The sequence below is a fragment of the Cebus imitator genome, unplaced genomic scaffold (assembly GCF_001604975.1).
Source record: "Cebus imitator isolate Cc_AM_T3 unplaced genomic scaffold, Cebus_imitator-1.0 Scaffold647, whole genome shotgun sequence".
In the NCBI taxonomy this organism is placed as follows: Eukaryota; Metazoa; Chordata; class Mammalia; order Primates; family Cebidae; genus Cebus; species Cebus imitator.
The window spans coordinates 514,106-536,384 of NW_016107962.1; the positions used below are offsets into that span (position 1 = coordinate 514,106).

Here is a 22,279-nt window from a genome sequence, read left to right on the forward strand (position 1 = left end):
AAAAAAAAAAAAAAAAAATTCAGTGTGGAAGAGGATTTTGGAAGAGGCCTTTTTATATGTTGCTGGTAGGAGATCCAATTTTACAAAAGTTTTGAAAAGTAATTTGGAGATATGTGTTGAACTTAAAAGCATCCTTCCTCCATGTAATGATCACTCAGGTGACAGTCTCTGACCACAATTTAGAAATCAAAAACAAAATGTCAACATTTTGGGAAATCAAAATCTCATATCCAAATAACCCAGAGGTAAGAGTGAACACTGCAACTGCAATTAGAAATCATTAGAAGGAAACTATAGTGGAGATGCTACATATCGAAACTTGTGGGTTGGACGAAGTGGCTCTCGCCTGTAGTTACAGCACTTTGGGAGGATGAGGTGGGAGGACTACTTGAGGATTGCTTGAGGCCAGGAGTTCAAGACCAGCCTGGGCAACAGAGCAAGACCCCAATCTCTACCCAAAAATTTAAAAATTAGCTGGGCAAGCTTGCCTGTAGTCCCAGCAACTTGGGAGGCTGAGGTTGGAGGATCACTTGAGCCTAGGAGGTTGAGGCTGCAGTAAGCCATGATAGCTCCACTGCACTCCAGCTTGGGCGACAGAGGGAGATTCTTGTATCTTAAAAAAAAATCTTCAGGTGAGGTCTTCCTAAAAGAATTTTAACAAGAAAAAAAAATCAGCCTGGGCAACACAGTGAGACCCCGTGTCTACACAAAATAAAAAAGTAGTGGTGTGGCAGCACAGGCCTGTAGTTCCAGCTACTTGGGAGGGTGAGTTGGGAGGATCGACTGAGCACAGGTTGAGGCTGCAGTGAGCTGTGATCATGCCACTTGTACTCCATCTCTGGGGGACAGAGTGAGACCTTGTCTCAAAACAAAACAAAACAAAACAGCAGCAGCAACAACAAAACACGTGGCATGGAGCTAAAGTGTTCTTAGAGAAAAATTTATAAACTGAATGTTCATATTATAAAATAAAATGACTGGATAGTAAGAGATAAGCATTCAATTCAGGACTTTAAAAATGAGAACAAAAGAAAAAAAAAGAAAAGAACAAAGTTAAGGGCAGAAATTAATGACAGAGAAACAAAGATACAGGAGGATCAACAAAGTCAAAAGTAGGTTTTTGAAACAACCTCATTCCAGACCTAAAGACCACCTATCACTGACCCCAGAAGCTGCATATCTGATTCCACAGACCCCGCCCCATTACTAGTCCCAAATAAACACATCACTCACCTGGCAGAAACCTTGAGCAATCACCCAATAGACCCCATCCTACACCTCACAGACCTCCAGTATTCACCCCGCACCGCCCCTTCTCACCCCACAGACTTCTCTTCACTCATCTGACATATACCCTATCACTCACCCCAGGGACCCTGTATCACTCACCCGACAGACGCCCTTATCATTCACTCGTGTCCCCATCACTCAGCCCACAGGCTACCCATCATCTTTCTCTAGTGACCCCATCACTCACCCACAAACCCCAATCACTCACTCTCCGCACTTCCCTATAAATGACCCCAGAGAAGCCTCCTCACCCTACTGAGCATCATCATTGAGTACGAAATCCATGTCATAACATCACCATAATTATCTCAATGCTTGATCCATGTCATAACATCCTCATAATTATCTCAATGCTTAAGTGGCCCTAAGTCCGTCTGTTGAACTCACTCCTAAGTCCTGAAAACTGCTTCGAGGGACCCCCGCCCTTCAGGACTTGATTTGCACATGCTCAGTGTCAGCTCCGAAGCGGCCGCTCGCCCACAATTACACCTGGTGCCCTTACAGCGCGTCGGTGCGTGTGCGTGTGCGTGTGAGTCGAAGGAGAGGCGGCCTTTCCAATTTCCTTCAGTGACTGTCAGGCAAGAAACATGGCTGTCCCCTTGGGAGTATCTCTACGGGAGCCGCCATCTTGGAGGGGTGGTCATTTCTGCCTTGAAGCCCGTGGTTCCCTACCCGATATTCCCCTGTGGGATTTCCAGTGGCCGAGGCACTGGGCCATGGAATGTACCACCAGGCTTCTCCCCCTCCGCCGCAGCCTCTAGGAGTCAGTCACCACCGAGGCCCTAGCGGGCGGCGCGCGTTGCCTCTTCCGCCCTCAGGATGCCCTCGGCCTCAGACCGTCCCCTCTGGGCAGCCTGCGCCTCTTTAAGTATCACCCAGCCCCCACCCCCAGGAGCGGGTCGCGAGCCGCCCCCGCCCCCGCCCCCGCACTGCTCTGTGGTACGCGGCAACCCTCTCTCCGCGGCGGCCGGCACCCCACGCCCGCCCCGTCCCGAGCCCACCTGGCGGCCTCGCTGGCGACAGCTCCAACCTGGGCCCCGGTCGGCTGTGGGAAACGCCCGGTGTCTTGGCTGTCACCGAACCTGTGCAGTTGCCGCCGTGGCGGGGGGCCGGCGGGGGGTGGGTGGGAAGTCGTGCGTATCAGATTTAGGCCAGGAAGCGGAAGTCGCTTGCAGCAAGAGTTTAACCTGTGTGGGCACGGAGGGTTGCGGGGATTCAGCGCCCGGGACTGTCGATCTGTGCAGGGAGTCATGGGTGTGTGTGACATAAGTGGTGGAGCATCTTGGTTCATTTTCACAATTCAGTCATTAGCCTTTCTGCTTTCCTCGTGGAAGCTTTAAGGTTGAAGTTGTCTTCTAAAGTTCCAAGTTTTGATTTGTTATATTAGTTTGGATTTGTTGGATTTTTTTTCGTGTTCGGTTTCAAGTGCTGATTTGTAACTCTCCCCCCCCGACACCTTTTGACCCCTGAATTATTTAAAGTCCATTGTCCCGGTTGCAAACATCCTCCGAGACTCAAAGGGCAAGGCCATGGGCCTTTTATTCCGGCTGCTGCTCCAGAGAGAACACACAAACGCGGTGTCTCCAGGAATGTGGGAAAGGTGTGGAGTTTTATTCTAGGGGAAGGAAACAAAGGCGGCCGAGTGCCAGCTGCACGTTTGGTGGGCTTTGGTCAGCAGGGGTGGACACGCTGCCCAATGGAGCCGTCGGCAATTTGACCCAGCTCGGTCTATCGCGTCCTGTTTTAATGATCGATTCAAAGAAGGAATTTAGAGGGACTGCAGAAAATATTACAGGTTCTAACACCATTTTGCATTTCCACAAACGAACAAGAAGTTAATCCTTAAGTCAGTGATTTCTAAGCCTGATTTGCCTTGTGGCCCAAGAAGGTTGAGCTTGAAATTTGTTGAAACTTGCCTTAAGGCTCAGGTATGAGACCAGCTTTCAAAAATGGGTTTGTGTCTTCATTGAAAAGACTGTGTCTTCCAGTTGTTGGGTTTATCGTACTCTACGGCTCTATTGGCTCAAGCTTGTGCGTTGGGCCGTTTAAAATGTGTGTTTCCTGATAATTCCCTTCAGCTTGTCAACAGGGTGGGGGAGGGGGGAGAAAGAGAAGAGAGAGACTGTTTTATCAGGTTTTCGTTGTGCTATTGAATATTTTGCTTCCTATATTTTGAAATTTTATTATTAACTGCAGATAACGGTGTACTGAATAGATATAGCCAAATTCCTTCCCACAAAAGATTGCAAGGTTTCCTAGTCCCACCAGCAAAATCATTAAGTTCATTAAGGCAAATCCCCTCCAGCGCTGGATGTTGATGCTGTCTTTAATGTTGTGTTTTTTTGACAAGTTGTCCAACTGACAATTGTTTTGGTCTGTTGGCCATTTAGGTTTTCTCTTTTGCAAATTTTCATATCCTTTGTCCAGTTTTCTTTGGGGTGATTTGTCCTTTTCTTTTCAATTTGTAAACAGTGTACAAATTACATTGTACCTTAGGGATATTAACAGTCTGTCAGTTACACTGTACATTAGGGATATTACATTAGAGATATTAATATCTTTGTACATTAAGGATATTAATCATCTGTCAATTACATTGCAGTTTTTTCCCTGAACTCTTTTTGTCTTTTGCATTTTATGTTTTTTTTTTTTAATGTGCAATGAGAAAAATGTTATGTGGGCTGAGTCCAGTGGCTCATGCCTGTAATCCCAGCACTTTGGGAAGCCTAGGCTGGTGGATCACCTGAGACCTGGAGTTTGAGACCAGCCTGACCAACATGGTGAAACCCCGCCTCTACTAAAAATAAAAAAAAAAAAAAATAGCTGGGCGTGGTGGTAGGCGCTTGTAATCTCAGCTACTCAGGAGGTTGAGGCAAGAGAATCTCTTGAACCGGGAGGTGGAGATTGCAGTGAGCTGAGCAGGCACCACTGCACTGTAGCCTGTGTGACAGAGCGAGACTTCATCTCAAAAAAAAGAAAAATTTTATGTGTTCTTTTTAATATGTAATTAGTGAAATGTAGCCTTTAATCAGGTATGTCTAAACTTTCTTTTATGGCTTTTGTATATCCCATCTTGCCTAGTTTCCCTTCCCTATTCTAGATAGAAAGATAATCTTAACATTTATACATTTATTTCAGTGTTCTTCCTTCCCTCCCTCCCTTCCTTCTCTTCTTCCTTCCTTTCTTTCGAAGGAGCCTTGTTGAATGCAGTGGTGCAATCTTGGCTCACTGCAACCTCTACCTCCCAGGTTCAAGCGATTCTCCTGCCTCAGCCTCCTGAGTAGCTGGGACTACAGGCGCACGCCACCTGGCTAATTTTTGTATTTTTAGTGGAGATGGGGTTTCACCATGTTGGCCAGGATGGTCTCGATCTCCTGACCTCGTGATCTGCCCACCTCGGCCTCCCAAAGTGTTGGGATCACAGGTGTGAGCCACTGTGCCAGGCCTATTGCTTTTTTTCTACTTTAGTTGGAATTTACTCTGGTGTATGGTGTGAAATCGAGATCAAGCTTGAACAAGAAAAGAAGCCTGTGTCATGCTTTTTTCTGTGTCAAATAAAAACAGACTTTCATTAGAAAGACAGACTATTGCAAAAGGGAGAATGCTCCCATCTCAGAAACCTGAGAGCATCTTGAAACCAAACAGAAAAAAAAGCTTTTCTTTTAGAGGGTAAGGAGGCTGGCAGAGATAAACAGAATCTGTGGAAAAGGAAGCTCCACAAACAAGGGGGAATGGCCAGTGGAGTCCGCCAGGAAAGTGTGCCACTGTGGTCGGCCCATTCTCAGGAGAAGCTGGGAAGCAGGGTCCGTTGCAGGAGGTGGGGGGGATTTCTACTTTTTTTGATGCTTGCGCAGGCTTGGGAGCAAGCAGAGTCCAGGAGCTTGTAGGAAAGAACCCTGGTTCAAGTTTGGCTAAAGAGCATTTTGTTCTGATTGATCAGTGGGAACAAGCAGGCTTATCATTTATGAGACAAAGAATGGGAATTTGGAGGGTGGGTGTCTGGCCTTCTCATAGGTAAACAGGGGCATCTGTGATTTCTAAGTCATATAGGGAAGGATGATTCTTTACAGTAAGCCATTTTTCATAAAAGCCATTTTCCATTTAGAGTAAGGGGATTTCTTGACCTGCACTGCTCACCAGGATGAGGTGTCAGTATTGTCAGCTGGCACTATTTATGGAACACACCACCCTGTACCTACTGAATTAAATATCGTTCCTGTCATATGAGGTCACAAATATACTTAGCTCGACCTGAACTCTATTTTGTGTCTGTAATCTATTTAATTTCAAGGGATTTTTGTTCTTACAAATTTATTTTCTAGGAATTCTCTGAAGCTTAAAATCATTTAATCAAATTTCAAAATGAATGCTACCAACCCACCCCCCACCCAAAAAAAACACCCACAACAAAACTAAACTGTTGTGGCTGGGCGAGATTGCTCACACCTGTAATCCCAGCATTTTGGGAGGCCAAGGCGGGCAGATCACTTAAGGCCAGGAGTTTGAGACCAGCCTGGCCAACATGGGGAAACCCTGTCTCTACTAAAAAAAAAAATACTAAAATTAGCCATGCGTGGTGGCATGCACCTGTAACCCCAGCTACTTGGAAGGCTGAGGCAGGAGAATCACTTGAACCCAGGAGGTGGAGGTTGCAATGAATGGAGATCACACCACTGCACTCCAGCCTGGGCGACAGAGTGAGACTTTGTCTCAAAAAAAACCCTAAACTATTGCTGAACAAGGTGGCTCACACCTGTAATCCTAGCAGTTTGGGAGGTAGAGGCAGGTAGATCCCTTGAGGTCAGGAGTTCAAAACCAGCCTGGCCAACAAGGTGAAACTCCGTCTCTACTAATATAAAAATTAGCTAGCCACAGTGACGCACGCCTGTGATCCCAGCTACTTGGGAGGCTGAGGCAGGAGAATTGCTTGAACCCGGGAGGCAGAAGTTGCAGTGAGCTGAGGTCATGCCACTGCACTCCAGCCTGAGTGACAGAGCAAGACTCTGTCTCAAAAAAAAAAACACCCTATTATAATTGTGATGATTAGAATTATATTTACATTAACATAATATTTGGGGAGATGTAATGTTTTTATTACATTAAGCCTTTGTATCTAGGGATTTGATGTGTCTGATTATGTCTTATATGCTGCAGTGCTATTTATAATTTTTCTTCTTATAAATCCATCTTTTTATCTTTTTTGGTTAAATTTATTTTTACGTATTTATTTTGTTGTCGTTATTTTTACTAGTCCTATCTGCTTATTGCTAGTATAGGAAGAACCTATTTTTATAATTTTCTCTTTTATTTATTTATTTATTTTGAGACAGGGTCTTGCCTTGAAGTTCACTGGCATGATCCCAGCTCACTGCAGCCTCAACCTCCCATGCTCAAATGATCCTCCCTCCTCAGCCTCCCAAGTAGCTGGGACTATAGGTGTGCACCACCAGACCCAGCTCATTTTTTTGAGACAGAGTCTCGCTCTCTTACCCAGGCTGGAGTGCAGTGGCGACATATTGGCTCACTGCAACCTCTGCCTCACAGGTTCAAGCGATTCTCCTGCCTCAGCCTGCTGAGTAGCTGGGACTACAGGCACATGCTACTACACCCAGCTAATTTTTGTATTTTTAGTGGAGATGGAATTTCACCATGTTGACCAGGCTGGTCTTGAACTCCTGACCCCATGATCTACCGCCTTAGCCTTCCAAAGTGCTGGGATTACAGGTGTGAGCCACTGTGCCTGACGAGACCCAGCTAATTTTTGAATTTTTTTGTAAAGACAGGTTCTCCCTATGTTGCCCAGGTTGGTATCAAACTCCTGGACTCAAGTGATTCTCCCACCTCAGCCTCCCAAATGGCTGGGACTACAGGTGATAATTTTATCTTGTATCCAGCTCCTTATCAAAACTATCTACCTATTCTGGTAACATCTTAGTATAGTTTTTTTGTAGGTTTTCTAATTGTACGATCATAGCAGCTATAAATAATATTCTCTATCTGACATTTGATATGATTATTTTTCTCCTTTTTTCACTGTTTCAGCTGTCTAATAAGGTAGCCACTAAGCTCATTGACTGTTTATTTTATATTTTTATTATTATTTTTTTGAGACAGGGTCTCACTCTGTCACCTAGGCTGGAGTGGAATGTCATGATCTCTACTCAGTGCAGTCTCTCCCTCCCAGGCTCAGGCGATGCCCTCACCTTAGCCTCCCAAGTAGATGGGACTACAGGTGTGCACCACCACGCCCAGCTAATTTTTGTATTTGTAAAGATGGGGCTTTGCCATGTTGCCCAGACTGATCTCAGACTCTTGAGCTCAAGGGATCCACCTGCCTTGGCCTCCCAGCGTGCTGGGATTACAGGCGTGTGCTACCATGCCTGGACTACTGTTTAAATTTAAGTTAAATCAAACTTAAAATTCGGTTTCTCAGTTGCCTAGCCAAATTTCAAGTGCTCAGTACCCAAATATGGCTAGTGGCTACTGTATTGGATAATGCTAAATATAAAAACATTTCCATCATTACAGAATGATGGACAATGCTGTATTGGACAACACTGAGACAGAGCCTTCAAAATACTGTTGGTAATGGATGTGATAGAAAACGTCCTATCTTGTTGCCAATGTTAATGGAAATGATTTAAACATTTTACCATTTAGTATACAGTTTTCTGGTAAGTTTTGGAAAATAGTGTCGTTCGTTTTAAGTAGTTTCCTTCTCTTACTATTCTATCTCTAGTTTTTCTTATTAATGCAATGGCCACTGAGTTTTATCATATTCTTTTTCATATTAATTGATAGCATTATATAGTTTTTCTAAAGCATTGGTGTAATGAATTATGTTGATTTATTTACAAGTATTAAACCCTACCAGTATTCCTGGAATCATCTTAATGGCTAAGGCAAATTTGTTTTTCTTTAGACATGTCTGGATTTGATTTGCTGATATTTTATATAGAATTTTCTATCTATATTCACAAAAGATTGTTTCTAGTTCTGACCCTTCCCTCTCCTCCCCTTTCTGAGACAGAGTCTTGCTCTGTTGCCCAGGCTGGAGTGCAGTGGTACGATCTCAGCTCACTGCAACCTCTGCCTCCTGGGTTCAAGAAATTCTCCTGTCTCAGCCTCCCTAGTAGCTGGGACTACAGGTGCCCACTACCACGCCCAGCTAATTTTTATATTTTCAGTAGAGACAGGGTTTCACCATGTTGGCCAGGCTGTTCTCAAACTCCTGCCCTCAGGTGACCCACCTGCCTTGGCCTCCCAAAGTGCTGAGGTTACAGGTGTGAGCCACCATGCCTGGCCTGCTTCTAGTTATTTTTCAAGCAGCATATTTCAGTTTTGGTATTAAAGTTATTCTTTAATAAGATAAACTGGGAAATTTCTGTCTGTCTTTATGAACTGGAATAATTTATATAATATAGACCCACTTAGTTCTGATCTATTTAGGAAAGTGTTTCTTAATTTCCAACTGGTTAAAACATTTTGGTAAGCCGGGCGCGGTGGTTCACGCCTGTACTCCCAGCACTTTGGGAGGCTGAGGCGGTGGATCACGAGTTCAGGAGATTGAGACCATCCCGGCTAACACAGCAAAACCCTGTCTCTTAAAAAAAAATTTTTTTGGGGGTGGTAATATTTTAATTTATTTCTGATTTTACTGGATCTTAAAGAATGTGATCTGTCCAAGCCCTTCTTTAAAAAAGGTATAAATCATTTATCTGAGGTGAAGTTAGATAATTGAATGTTTTTAATGTTGCAGGGACACAGGAGTAGAGATTATTATATAGTTTGCTTGTAAGATACAGAGGTTTTTTTTCATTAATTAGCTTATAATTTTCATATTTTTTACTTTGGATTCTTTTTATTTATTCATTTTATTTATTCCTTGATTGATTGATTGACAGGATCTCATTCTGTCACCCAGGCTGGAGTACAGTGCTGCCATCATGACTCACTGTAGCCTCAACCTCCTGGGCTCAATTGATCCTCCCACTTCAGCCTCTAAAGTGGCTGGAACTACAGGTGTGCACCACCATACCTGGCAAATTTTTTGTTTACAGGAGGCACGCCCCTATAATTGCAGAACTTTGGGAGGCCAAGGCAGAAGGATTCCTTGAGCCCAGGAGTTTGAGACCAGCATGGGCAAAAAAGTGAGACCCCATCTCTACCAAAATAAAAATTAACTGGGCATGGTGGTGGTATGCGCCTGTAGTTCCAGCTACTTGGGAGGCTGAGGTGGAAAGATGGCTTGAGCTCAGGAGTTCTCAGAGCTCTCTAACTTTTTTAGAGATGGTGTCTCACTCTGGGGCGATCATAACTCACTGCAGTGTCCAACTCCTCCAGTTAATTTTTAAGTTTTTTTTAAACACAGGGTCTTACTATGTTTCCCAGGCTAATCTCAAACTCCTGGCCTGAAGTGACCCTCCTGCCTCAGCCTCCCAAAATGCTGGGATTACAGATGTGAGCCACTGCATCCAGCTTTTGTCTCTTTGTTTTATTTGTTATTTTAATTTAATTTAATTTTATTTTGGTAGAGACAGGGTCTCACTCTCGCCCTGGCACAATTATAGCTTACTGTAGCATTGAACTCCTGGGCTTAAGTGATCCTCCCACCACAGCCTCTCGAGTAGCTGGGACTACAGACGTGCATCACCATGCCAGGCTAATTTTTATTTTTATGGAGATGAGGTCTCAATCTGGTCTCAAACTCCTGGCCTCAGGTGATCCTCCCACCTTGGCCTCTCAAAGTGCTGGGATTACAGACGTGAGCCATCCTGCCCATCCAGTCTCTCTATTTTAAATGTGCTTCTAGGCCAGGTGCAGTAGCTCACACCTGTAATCCCAGCACTTTGGGAGGCTGAGGTGGGTGGGTCACCTGAGATTGGAAGTTCAAGACCAGCCTGACCAACATGGAGAAACCCGTCTCTGCTAAAAATATAAAATTAGCCCGGTACGGTGGTGCGTGCCTGTAATCTCAGTGGCTGAGGCAGGAGAATCATTTGAACCCGGGAGGTGGAGGTTGCAGTGAGCCAAGATCATGCCACTGCTCTCCAGCCTGGGCAAGAAGAGTGAAAGTCTGTGTCAAAAAAAAATAAAAAATGCTTTTGGTAAACAACACATAACTTTTGTTTTTTAACTCAATTTCAAAGTCCCTCTCTTTTATAGGACTCCATTCAGTTTATCAGTGATATGCCTGATTTTGTATGTTGCATTGGACTTTGTTTCCTTTTTTCGATTTTGTTATTGTTTCCACCTTTTCAATTTCCTTACATTTGTTGGCTCTGTCAAGCTTCTGTTTATTCCCCCCTTCTCCCTCCCTTAGTAATTTGGAAGTTCTACTCTGCTTCTCAGTTATCCTGGTGATTATCTTTCCATTCCTTAAAAGCATAATTCACATTTTGTCTATTGGTAGATTAAACACACACATGGGTGTACATACACACACACACAGATGTGTTACTGGCCTTTATTCCTAATTTCTCAGGAGAATGAACCATTTAGAATGTTTTTACCTCTTCATTCTACCTCCACCCAAAATTTGTTCTCAGATAGTTTTTTTTTTTTTTTTTTAATTAGGAGAGACGCTGGAAGCATGATGGCAGCAGTGTAGTTTTCACTCTCTTGTCATGCCAGCATACAGACAGAGCAACCAGATGGCAAAATCAAAACCCATGGACAACATTTACGGTGAGGCCAGTGGATGCAGTGTCCCCAGTGTGGCAGGTTATCTGCAGATAAGGCTGCCAGCCATATTTCCAACCCTGTACATGTTTGCCACCCTCCCATCAAGACATGGAGCCTATTTTTTCATCCTTTGTGTCTGGGCTGGCTTTGTGTTCCATTTGACCAATAAGGTATGGTAGAAATGGCATTCTGGGATTTCTGAGCCCAGCCTTAAATGACATTGAACTTATGCTTTCGTTAGAGGGGAACCTAGATACCCTGTAAAGAGGTCTGTGCTGTCCTTCTGTAGACAGAGGTCCTGGAGGATGAGATGCCATTTAAAAATAGGTCATGCAGCACTGTGGTGGCCACCTGGCTAGCTCAGCCGGTAGAGCATGAGACTCTTAAATATAGGCTGTGTACATAACTGAGGCCCCAGCTGGCAACTAGCACTGAGGTCCCAGTCATGTGATGAAATTATCTTGCATCCTCCAGTACCGTTCCAGCTTCCCCAGGCATCACATGGAGAAGAAACAAATCTTGGCATGGTGGTTCACACCTTTAACCCCAGCACTTTGGTAGGCTGAGGTGGGTAGATCATCTGAAGCAATAAAGCAAGAAGTTTGAGACCAGCCCGTGTAGCAAAGCAAAACCTCATCTCCACTAAAAAATATTAACCAGATGCAGTGGCACATACCAGTAGTCCCAGCTACTCTGGAGGCTGAGGCAGGAGGATTGCCTGTGCCCAGGATTTTTAGGCTGCAGTGAGCTATGATCACACCACTGTGCTCCAATGGTTGACAGAATGAGATCCTACCTCCTGGGGGGGGGGGGCGGGAAGAACAGATGAGCCATCCCTAGTGAGCTGTGCCCAGATTCATGAGCAAAAAAATACTTATTAAACCACTAAGTTTTGGTGCGGTTTATTTATACAGCAATAGATAGCTGAAATATCCATGAATATCAAAATGCACATGAGTAAGGACAAATCACCAACAGCCACAAGAACCTCATGGTACAATTATCTATATAGGAAAAAGCAGGGGAAGTAAGCAGCATTTGCCAGGCCTGAGGACACAATACCAAAACAGCCAATGGGTGTGGCAGGTCAACTTGAATTCAGCAGCTGAAACAGAAGAATTTTGCAAAATTCAGGAACAAGTGATTGTGAGAGGTCTGCAGGAAGGTTGGAAGGGGTTGGAGCAGACTATAATAATTCCTATGAACCTTTTTTTTTTTTTTTTTTTTTTTTTTTGATACTGGGAATTGCTCTGTCACCCAGGCTGGAGAGTGCAGTGCCATGATCTTGGCTCACCTAAGCCTCAATCTCCCAGGCTCAAGCAATCCTCCCCCCTAACCTCCTGAATAACTGGGACTACAGCACATGACATCACACTGAGCTAATTTCTTAAATTTTTCGTAGAGACAAAGTCTTGCTATGTCGCCCAGGCTGGTGTTCAACCCCAGAGCTCAAGTGATCCTCCTGCCTTGGCCTCCCAAAATGCTAGATTAAAAGGCGTGAGCCACCACGCCCAGCCTCCTATGAATTCTTAAGACCGACTGTGCTGGGGGTTTCCCAGGACCAACCTCAGGTTCACTGATCCATTATGAAGGACTCAAAATTCAGCAAAGCTGCTATACTGATGGTTACAGTTGATTAGAGCAAAAGGATAGAGACTTAATTCAGCAATGGAAAAGGGCACATAGGGCAGAGTCCAGGGGAAACAAGGATCCAGCTTTGGGTTCTCCCTTCTCAGTGGAGTTATACGGCCAGTGCTTAATTCTCCCAGCAAGATGTGGGGTAACGTGCATGAAGTATTGCCAACCTTGGACGTTCACTTGAGCCTTGGTGTTTGTGGTTTTTATTTGGAGTCAGTCTCAGGTATGGCCAACTACCTATGTGGTTGACCTTACTCAGTCCTTCCAAGGTTCACGCTGATACTGCACAGCCCAAGACCCTCACCAAAAATCACAGCTATCTGGCATGGCTCATGCACTCAAGTAAACAAAGGTTTCTTAACAGGCAAGTATATTCCAAGGATTTAGAGCAGTGGTCCCCAACCTTTTTGGCGCCAGGGACCAGTTTTGTGGAAGACAGTCTTTCCATGGATGTAGGGCAGAGGGGGATGGTTTTGGGATGAAACTGTTCCATTTCAGATCACCAGGCATTAGATTCTCATAAGGAACGTGCAGCCTAGATCCCTTGCTTGCACAGTTCACAATAGAGTTCGTGCCCCTATGAGAATCTAATGCTGCCACTGATCTGACAGGAGGCAGAGCTCAAGCAGCATTGCTCCCTCGCCTGCCGCTCACCTTCTGCTGTGTGGCCCGCTTCCTAACAGACCACGGACTCATACTTGTCTGTGGCCTGGCAGTTCAGGACCCCTGGCTTAGAGTCCCAGGAGCTGGGCAAGGGCCAAACCTTTCCTTGGAATGTATAAGGTTTAAACAACCCAGACTTCCTAAGTTAATTTTTTACTGTATGATGATACACCAGGGCTGTCTTACAGGACAGCAAACTACACTAAGGAGAAACTGCTGGGAGTAAAACAAAAATTGAACAGGATAGGGCAATAGTAAATGTAATTTTTTTTTTTTTTTTCTGAGATGGTCTCGCTCTGTTGCCCAGGTTGGAGTGCAGTAGTATGATCACAGCTTACTGCAGCCTCATCCTCCCTGGTCTCAAGTGATACTCCCACCTCAGCTTCCTGAGTAGCTGGGACTACAGGTGCATATCATCACACCTGGCTAATTTTTTATATTTTTTTGTAGAGATAGGGTGTCACTGTGTTGCCCAGGCTGGTCTCAAACTCCTGGGCTCAAGCAATCCACCTGCCTTGGCCTCCCAAATTGCTGGGATTACAGGCATGAGCCACTGCACCCAGCCTCTCATGTTTGTTTTGTTTTGTTTTTATTATTATTTAATTGACAAAGAAAAATCGTATATATTTATGTATTAACAGAGGTAGTCGGGAAAAACAGTGTTTCTCTTACTCTTAACACAGCTAATGCAACACTTCTGACGTCAGATTCTTCAGTGGATATCACCTGGGTGTCCTCCAATTCAATTCTGATGCTGCCTGGAAATACTACTATTAGAGGGCTCAGTACCACAAGACTGCCCTCACTTCAGATGCCAATTGTAAGTCCCAGATTGTGACCTACACTTCTGACCAGCCAGCTATAAATCAATTACCCCCTCCTTGGGTTCAATTAATTTGTTAAAGCAACTCCTAGAATTTAGGGAAACACTACTTATATTTACCCATTTATTATCGAGGGTATTACAAAGGATACAGATGAATAGCAGAAGGAAGAGATGCATTAAGTGAGGTGTGGGGGAAGGGATGCAGAGCTTCCATGCCCTCTCTAGGCATGCCACCTTCTAGGAATCTCCCTGTGTTCAACTACCTGGAAGCTCATCCAAAGACAGTTCTTTTGGGCTTTTATGGAAACTTCATTATGTAGGCATGATTGGTTATATAATTGGCCATTGGTGATCAAGTTAGCCTTTTGCCCTTCTCCCCTCCCCAGAGTTTATGGTGGGTCTGCAAGTCTCAATCCTCTAATCATGCTTTGGTCTTTCTTGTGACCAGCCCCCATCCTGAGGCTATCTAGGGGCCACCAGTCATCATCATCTCATTAGTATAAAAAGTCACTCATCGCTCTGGAGATTCCAAGGCTCTTAGGAACTCTGCGCTGGGAAATCGGGAATGTATTAGACTGTTCTTGCACTGCTGTAAAGAAATACCTGAGACTGGGTAATTTATTTATTTATTTATTTTTTTGAGACAGAGTTTCACTCATGTTACCCAGGCAATGGCGTGCAATGGCGCGATCTCAGCTCACCGCAACCCCCGCCTCCTGGGTTCAGGCAATTCTCCTGCCTCAGCCTCCTGAGTAGCCGGGATTACAGGCACGTACCACCATGCCCAGCTAATTTTTTGTATTTTTAGTAGAGACGGGGTTTCACCTTGTTGCCCAGGCTGATCCCAAACTCCTGAGCTCAGGTGATCCACCTGCCTCGGCCTCCCAAAGTGCTGGGATTACAGGCTTGAGCCACCGCACCCTGCCTAGACTGGGTAATTTATAAAGAAAAGAGGTTTAATTGGCTCACAGTTCCACAGGCTATACAGGAAGCATAGCAGCTTCTGCTTCTGGGGAGGCCTCAGGAAACTTACAACCATGGCAGAAGGTAAAGGGGAAGTAGGCACATCTTACGTGGCCAGTGCATGAGGGAGAGAGGGTGGAAGAGGTTCCACACAGTCTTAAACAACCAAATCTTTGAGAACTTAACACCAAGGGGATGGTGCTAAGCCATTCATAAGAAACTGTCCCCGTGATCTAGTCACCTTCCACCAGGCTCCTCCTCCAACATTAGGGATTACAATTCGAAATGAGATTTGAGCAGGGACACAGATACAAACCATATCAGGTGATGAAAACCAAATATATCTTTTTTTTTTTTTGAGATGGAGTTTCTTGTTGCCTGGGCAACAACAGTGGCACGATCTTGGTTCACCACAACCTCCACCTCCCAGATTCAAGAGATTCTCCTGCTTCAGCCTCCCAAGTAGCTGGGATTACAGGCATGTGCCACTACGCCCAGCTAATTTTGTATTTTTAGTAGAGATAGGTTTTCTCCATGTTAGTCAGGCTGGTCTCGAACTCCCAACCTCAGGTGATCCACCCACTTCAGACTCCCAAAGTGCTGGGATTACAAGCATGAGCCACTGTGTCTGGCCCAATAAATATATATCTTATTATAAATCAGAATATCATAGGTGTACAATATGATGTTATAAAATATACATTGTGGAATGGCCAAATCAAGCTAATTAACATATACATAACCTCAAATACTTATTTGTGGTGAGAACATGTAAAATCTACTTTCAGCAGTTTTCATGTATACAATACATTGTATATTAGTCTGTTTTTATGCTGCTATAAAGAACTGCCTGAGACTGGGTAATTTATAAAGGTAATATATACATTTATAAGGTAATTTATAAAAGAAACTCACAGTTTCACATGGCTGAGGAGGCCTCAGGAAACTTACAATCATGGAAGAAGGTGAAGGGGAAGCAAGGCACCTTCTTCACAAGGCGGTAGTAAGAAGTGCCAAGCAAAGGGGGAAGAACCCCTAATAAAACCATCAGATCTTGTGAGAACAGACTCACTATCATGAGAACAGCATGGAAGTAACTGCCCCTCTGATTCAATTACTTCCACCTGGTCTCTCCCTTGACACATAGAGATTGTGGGGATTACAATTCAAGAGGAGATTTAGGTGAGGGCACAAAGCCTAACCATATCAAATTGTTACTAACCATAGTCACCATGTTGCGCAGTAGATCTCTTGAACTTGTGTATTCATTTCCTGTGGCGACTGTAACAAAATACCTTACACTTGGTGGCTTGAAACAACAGAAATTTATTTTCTCACAGTTATACAGGCCAGAAGTCTGAAATCAATATCAGTGGGCCAAAATCAAGTATCAGCAGGACCCTGCTCCCACCAGAGGCTGCCAGGATTCCTTGGCTTATGGCCACATCACTCCAGCCTCCATCTTTGTAGTCACATTGTCTTTTGTGCCATCTCGTCTACCTCTCTCTTATAATATCATCTATGATTGCATTTAGGGCTCATTTAGATAATTCAGGTGATCTCCTCATGGCAAGTTCCTTAACTTAATCACATCTGCAAAGTCCTTTCTTTAGCCAAATAATATAGCATTCACAGGTTCCAGGAATTAACACATAGATATCTTTTAGGGAGTCATTATTCAACCTATGCAATCCATCCTGTGGTTCTCAAACACTGATGTTCATCCCACATAAAAAATACATTCACCCTATCCCAACACCCTCAAAAGTGTCAGTTCATTACAGCATCAACTCAAATTCAAAATCTTAGTTGAATATCATGAGCTCAGAAGTCGCAAATCTCATCATGTAAATCAGGTTTTGGTGAAACTAAGTATGGCAACCCAGGGTACAATTCCCCTTTATCTGTGAACCTTGTGAAGTAAGAAAATGGTTATCTATTCCCAAAACACAAGGGTGGGATAGGCACAGGATAACAGTTATAGACATTCTCATTCTAAAAGGGAGAAAAATTGAAGGAATTAAGAAGTCGTAGTTACCAAGCCACTTTGAAACCCAGCAGGGGAGATTCCATTAGAGTTCAAGGCCTGGAAATAATCCTCTGTAGTTCAAGAATTGACACTATGGGCCCCAAACTCCATGCTTGGAGTCATTCTTCCTTTTTATTGAAGGGTAGCTTGGGTTAGAAGCTTAGTAGTTTTATCACCCTGTTTCTTGCCTGAAGAATCTTTGGAATCTGTAAGCCTTCCTTCATTTCATTCCATCTCTGTCTCTCAGTATAAGTTGGCAATGCTTCTGCTGGCATAACATTCTTTGAAAACCTTGCGGATCTCCTGTATATGTTGCAGGGATTCACACCATTAGGCAAGAAGGTCTTCCACAGGCTTTCCCTTGTTAATCCCATCTCTACTCCTGGCTTCTGCTGTAAAGATTGAGGGGATCCATGAATTACATGCCTAATCTCTTTTGTAGTAGCAAATGGTTACCCAGCCATACCTTTGTCCGTCTCTCCAGAGCATGCTTTCCTAAAAACAAATATCCTAATTTTAGTAGCTTTGGCAACCTGGATAGGCTAAGAATTTCTCAAATTATCAAGTCCTGATTCTTTTTATTTATTTATTGAGACGGAGTCTCGCTCTTTCACCCAGACTGGAGTGCAGTGGCGCAATCTCAGCTAACTGCAACCTCTGCCTCCCAGGTTCACGTAATTCTCGTGCCTCAGCCTCTGGAGTAACTGGAATTACAGGTGTATGCCACCACACCCAGCTAATTTTTGTATCTTTAGTAGAGATAGAGTTTTGTCATGTTGGTCAGGCTGGTCTTGAACTCCTGACCTCAAGTGATTCTCCCCGCTTGGCCTCCCAAAGTGTTGGGATTACAGGCATGAGCCACTGTGCCTGGCCCTGATTCATTTTTGCTTAGCAGTTCTTCCTTCAGCTTATCACTTCCCTCTCACATTTTACCATAAGCAGCAAGGAAAAACCAGGCTGCACTTCAACACTTTGCTTGGAAATCCCCTTAGCTAAATATGCAAGTTCACTGCTTATAAGTCTGCTTTTAACATAATGGTAGGATTAGCAATTAGCTTAATTGCTGTTTTCTGTCACTTTATAATGAGGATCATCTTTCCTATAGTTTCCAGTAAGATTTCCTTCTTAGCCCTCACCAGCAGCACTTTTAATGGTCATGTTTTTATTAACATGCTTATGATCATACATGTATTCTCTAAGATGATATAGACATTCTCTACCATTGTCTTTATTTCTTCTGAATCCTCATCAGCAGTGCCTTCAACATCCATATTTCTACCAACAGGGTGTTTTAGGTAACCTGGGAGTTTTCTATAATGTTTCTCAACAATCTTCCAGCCTCTACCTATTAACTAATTACTCTATTCCAAAGCCACTTCCACATTTTTGGGTATTTTTTACAGCAACACCCCACTTTTGCGACCAAACCAGTTTCCTATTGCTACTGTAACAAATTACCACAAACTTGGTGACTTGAAACAACAGAATTTTATTTGTTCACAATTCTAGAGGCCAGAAATCTAAAATCAGTATGGCTGGGCCAAGATCAAGGTGTTGGCAAGGCAGCACCTCATTCCTTGGCCTTTCCAGCTGTCGGTGGCCGCTGGCATTCCTTGGCTTGTGACTACAACACTCGAATCTATGCCTCTGTATTCATATTTTCTTCTGCTATTTGTGTCATCTTCCTCCGCTTCCCTCTTATAAAGACACTTTCGATTGCATTTAGGGCCTATGTTGATAATCTAGAATAATCTCTCCATCTCAAAATCTTTAAGTTAATAACACCCCAAAAGTCCTTTTATCATATGGTAACATACACAGGTTCCAGGGATTTATCTTGGGGAGTCATTATTCGGCCTACCTCAATAAGGGAAGAGATTGTTTAAAGTGGGGGAACAGAGCCAAGAATCTCAGAAACAAGCTTCCATAATTTTTAGCACTATGCAAAAACAACAGAAGAGGGAGCTCTGACACTTGAAAAGCTACCCTGAACCCCACCTCCTTCTGAAAGTTCAGGAAAACTAATTTGATATAAAGAGGAGCAACAGAAATATACAGAGGACAAATCCCATACAATATTGCTGTAAGAATAAAACAATAAGGGGTAGAATACCATTCTTGGACACAATGGAAGAATGCCAAAAACACATGCTCACAGAGTGCATCAAAATTATAGCCAACTATTTTGAACAAGCTAAACAACATTAAGAAAATGATGCGAGACAATGAAATAGTAACGTAAATAAGAAGTAGAAAAACTCACAATAGATTTCAGAAAATATTTGGGAGTAAAAGAGAAAATCTTTCAAAATAGAAAATTAAACTGCAGGGAACACAGAGCAAATAAACACAACACAGATGGCTTAAAAGAAATAGAAGGTGGAAAGGAGGAACATATTTTTTACAAAGAGAAATAATAGTATTTGAGGACAAATGACAAATATCACAGTTAGAAAAAGAAGATCCAATTCATATATGCTAGGAGTCCTTGAAGAAAACAAAGACAAAAGGATGAAAACAAATACTAAAAACTATAAATCAAGAAAACTTCCTAGAATTTAAAAAAAGAAAAATGGAAACTACATATTAGAAGAACACATCAGACTTCCTTTTGCTTCTGGCCAAGATGGAGTTACAGGAACCGGATTTACTCTTCCACTTGAAACAACTGTAAAAATGATAAAATATATGAAACAATGAGGCCGGCCATGGTGGCGCATGCCTGTAATCCCAGCACTTTGGGATGCCAAGGCAGGCAAATCACTTGAGGCCAGGAGTTGGAGATCAGCCTGGCACATGGCAAAACCCGTCTCCACTGAAAATACAAAAATTAGCCAAGCAAGGTGGTACACACCTGTAGTCTCAGCTACTTGGGAGGCTGAAGCATGAGAACTCCTTGAACCCGGGAGGCAGAGGTTGCAGTAAGCCAAGATCGCACCACTGCATTCCAGCCTGGGTGACAGAGTGACAGTCTGTCTTGAAAAAAAGAATTAAAAAAAAAAGAATGCAGGTCTGAAAAATATCTCAAGCACCAATCTTAGGTTTTACAATAGTGATGTTATCAAAAGGAACAATTGGGGACGTTAGGAACCTTGTGGCCTCTGGCTGCGTGACTTCTAAACCAGATTTTCTCATCTATTGGCTAATTTGTTGGTTTTATAAAAGCTGTCTGGTCCCCAGGCAAGAAGGGGGTTTGTTTTGGGAAAGGGCTATTATCATCTTTGTTTCAAAGTTGAACTATAAACTAAGGCCCCATGGTGGCTCACTCTGGTAATCCCAGCACTTGGAGGGGTTGAGATGGGTGGATCGCTTGAGGTCAGGGGTTCAAGGCCAGCCTGGCCAACATGGTGAAACCCTGTCTCTACCAGGAAAAAAAAATTAGCTGGGCATGTTGGCACACACCTGTAATCTCAACAACTTGGGAGGCTGAGGCAGGAGAATGACTTGAACCCAGGAGGCAGAGGTTGCAGTGAGCCAAGATCACGCCATTGCACACCATCCTGGGTGACAGAGTGAGAGCCTGTCTCAAAAAACAAAGAAGAAGAAGAAGAAGAAGGAGGAGGGGGAGGGGGAGGGGGAGGGGGAGGGAGAAAAGAAGAAGAAGACTAAATTTTTCCTATAGTTGGCTTGGCCTATTCCTGGGAATGAATAAGGGAAGTTTAGAGGTTAAGGGCAAGATGGGGTCAGTTAGGTCAGATCTCTTTCACTGTCATAATTTTTTTCACTGTTATAATTTTTCTAGTCATTTCAGTATTGTTATTGTGAGACTGGATAATATGGGTGCCTAGAAAGGGATTAACAGAGCAGGCCTGAGACTGTTATGCTGAGAAAAACTTACTCTCAAGGTTTGCCCTTGCCTGGTGTCTGGGAACTTGGGATTTCTGGAGGGTTCCCACCCTTCCCCAACTGATAAGGTTGGCTCACTGTGTCTACGTTGTGCTGACAGTCTGGTTTATGCTGGCCATCGGCCTCCCTTCTGGGAGTCTGGAATATTAGTGCATGCTAGGCAGAGAGCTCGTAAACTCCCAATAAAAAACTTTGACACTGAGTCTTTAGTGGGCTTCTCTGGGCAGAAACATGACACACTTGTTGCTGCACTGTTGATGCTCTGGGGAGAGTGCAATATGTGGGAGCATTCCTGGGAGGGAAATAGAGGGAAGGGGGATGAGAAAATCATTCCTGGGTGGCTATGGAGTTACCTATTACATAAAACAGCAGCTGAGCTGCTTGCTATCTCTTATGAGAAGTAGAAGTTACTCGTGGCATTTGAAAATGATAAGTCCATCCATACACAGTTGGCTTGCTGGATCTCCTGGCTGCTTTTGACCATACTGGCTAAAGATAGGAAGAAATGCAGCTCAGAGGATGACTTTGGTTTTTGTTCTCTCCTCCAATTGGGAGGAAAAAGGGCCCAAACATTCCCCCCAGTGAGCTTCCTATGTACTAAAGACTGGCTGGGCACAGTGGCTCACGCCTGTAATCCTAGCACTTTGGGAGGCCGAGGTGGGCAGATTGCTTGAGGTCAGGAGTTTGAGACCAGCCTGGCCAACATGGTGAAACCCCATCTCTACTAAAAATACAAAAATAATCTGAGTGTGGTGGCAGGCACCTGTAGTCTCAGCTACTCGGGAGCCTGAGGCAGGAGAATGGCTTGAACCCGGGAGGTAGAGGTTGCAGTGAGCCAAGATCATGCCACTGCACTCCAGCCTAGGCAACAGAGAGAGGCTCTGTCTCAAGCAAAACAAAACAAAACCAATGAAAAGACAAGAATGTTCTAAGTTTGCATTGCTCACTCCTCCAAATAGAAGAAAAATAGTTAAATCAGTCCCCAGTGCTGGAGCAAGGCTTTAGATAAACCGGAGGGGAAGAAAGGGTAAAAAACATTCCCCCCCAAACAAGAAAACCACTTCAGCCTTTTCTATAGCTTACTAGCTGCCTCTGCAACACAAAGCCCTCCTTACACTGCAACCTTCATCTCTGGCAGCTGCAATGCTAACTTTGTAAATGCTGTGTGGAGACTAAAGCAACTCCATCTTGGATGCTAGTCCACCATGTTGACTTCAAATTAACCCCAGTTCCAGGAAGGCCTCTAAGATTTCCAGTCTAGCTATCTTTCCTTGTGTAAGAGCACATTCTTACCGTAAATCCTCCCCTTAGGTGAAAATAACCTTAATCGTTCTTCAATT

At 43.8% G+C, this 22,279-nt stretch overlaps 1 protein-coding gene and 1 long non-coding RNA gene across 5 annotated transcripts in view; one reads left to right on the forward strand and one right to left on the reverse strand.

The window, feature by feature from the left end:
- Positions 1 to 2,409, reverse strand: part of ZNF41 (zinc finger protein 41) — a 51,420-nt gene extending 49,011 nt beyond the window's left edge. For 3 of the 4 annotated variants that reach the window (XM_017517790.2, XM_037734626.1, XM_017517794.2), the window contains exon 1: positions 2,292 to 2,409. The gene's annotated coding sequence lies outside the window, so the exon portion shown is untranslated. Of the gene's footprint in view, positions 1 to 1,541; positions 2,173 to 2,291 lie in introns of those variants that run through there. The other variant, XM_037734627.1, reaches the window with a different exon arrangement.
- A 1,779-nt stretch (positions 2,410 to 4,188) lies between these two features.
- LOC119469407 lies at positions 4,189 to 14,709 on the forward strand. Its single transcript, XR_005198205.1, has 3 exons — positions 4,189 to 4,322; positions 10,867 to 10,977; positions 13,959 to 14,709. It is a non-coding gene; the product is annotated as an uncharacterized LOC119469407 (long non-coding RNA).
- The last annotated feature ends 7,570 nt before the right edge of the window (positions 14,710 to 22,279 follow it).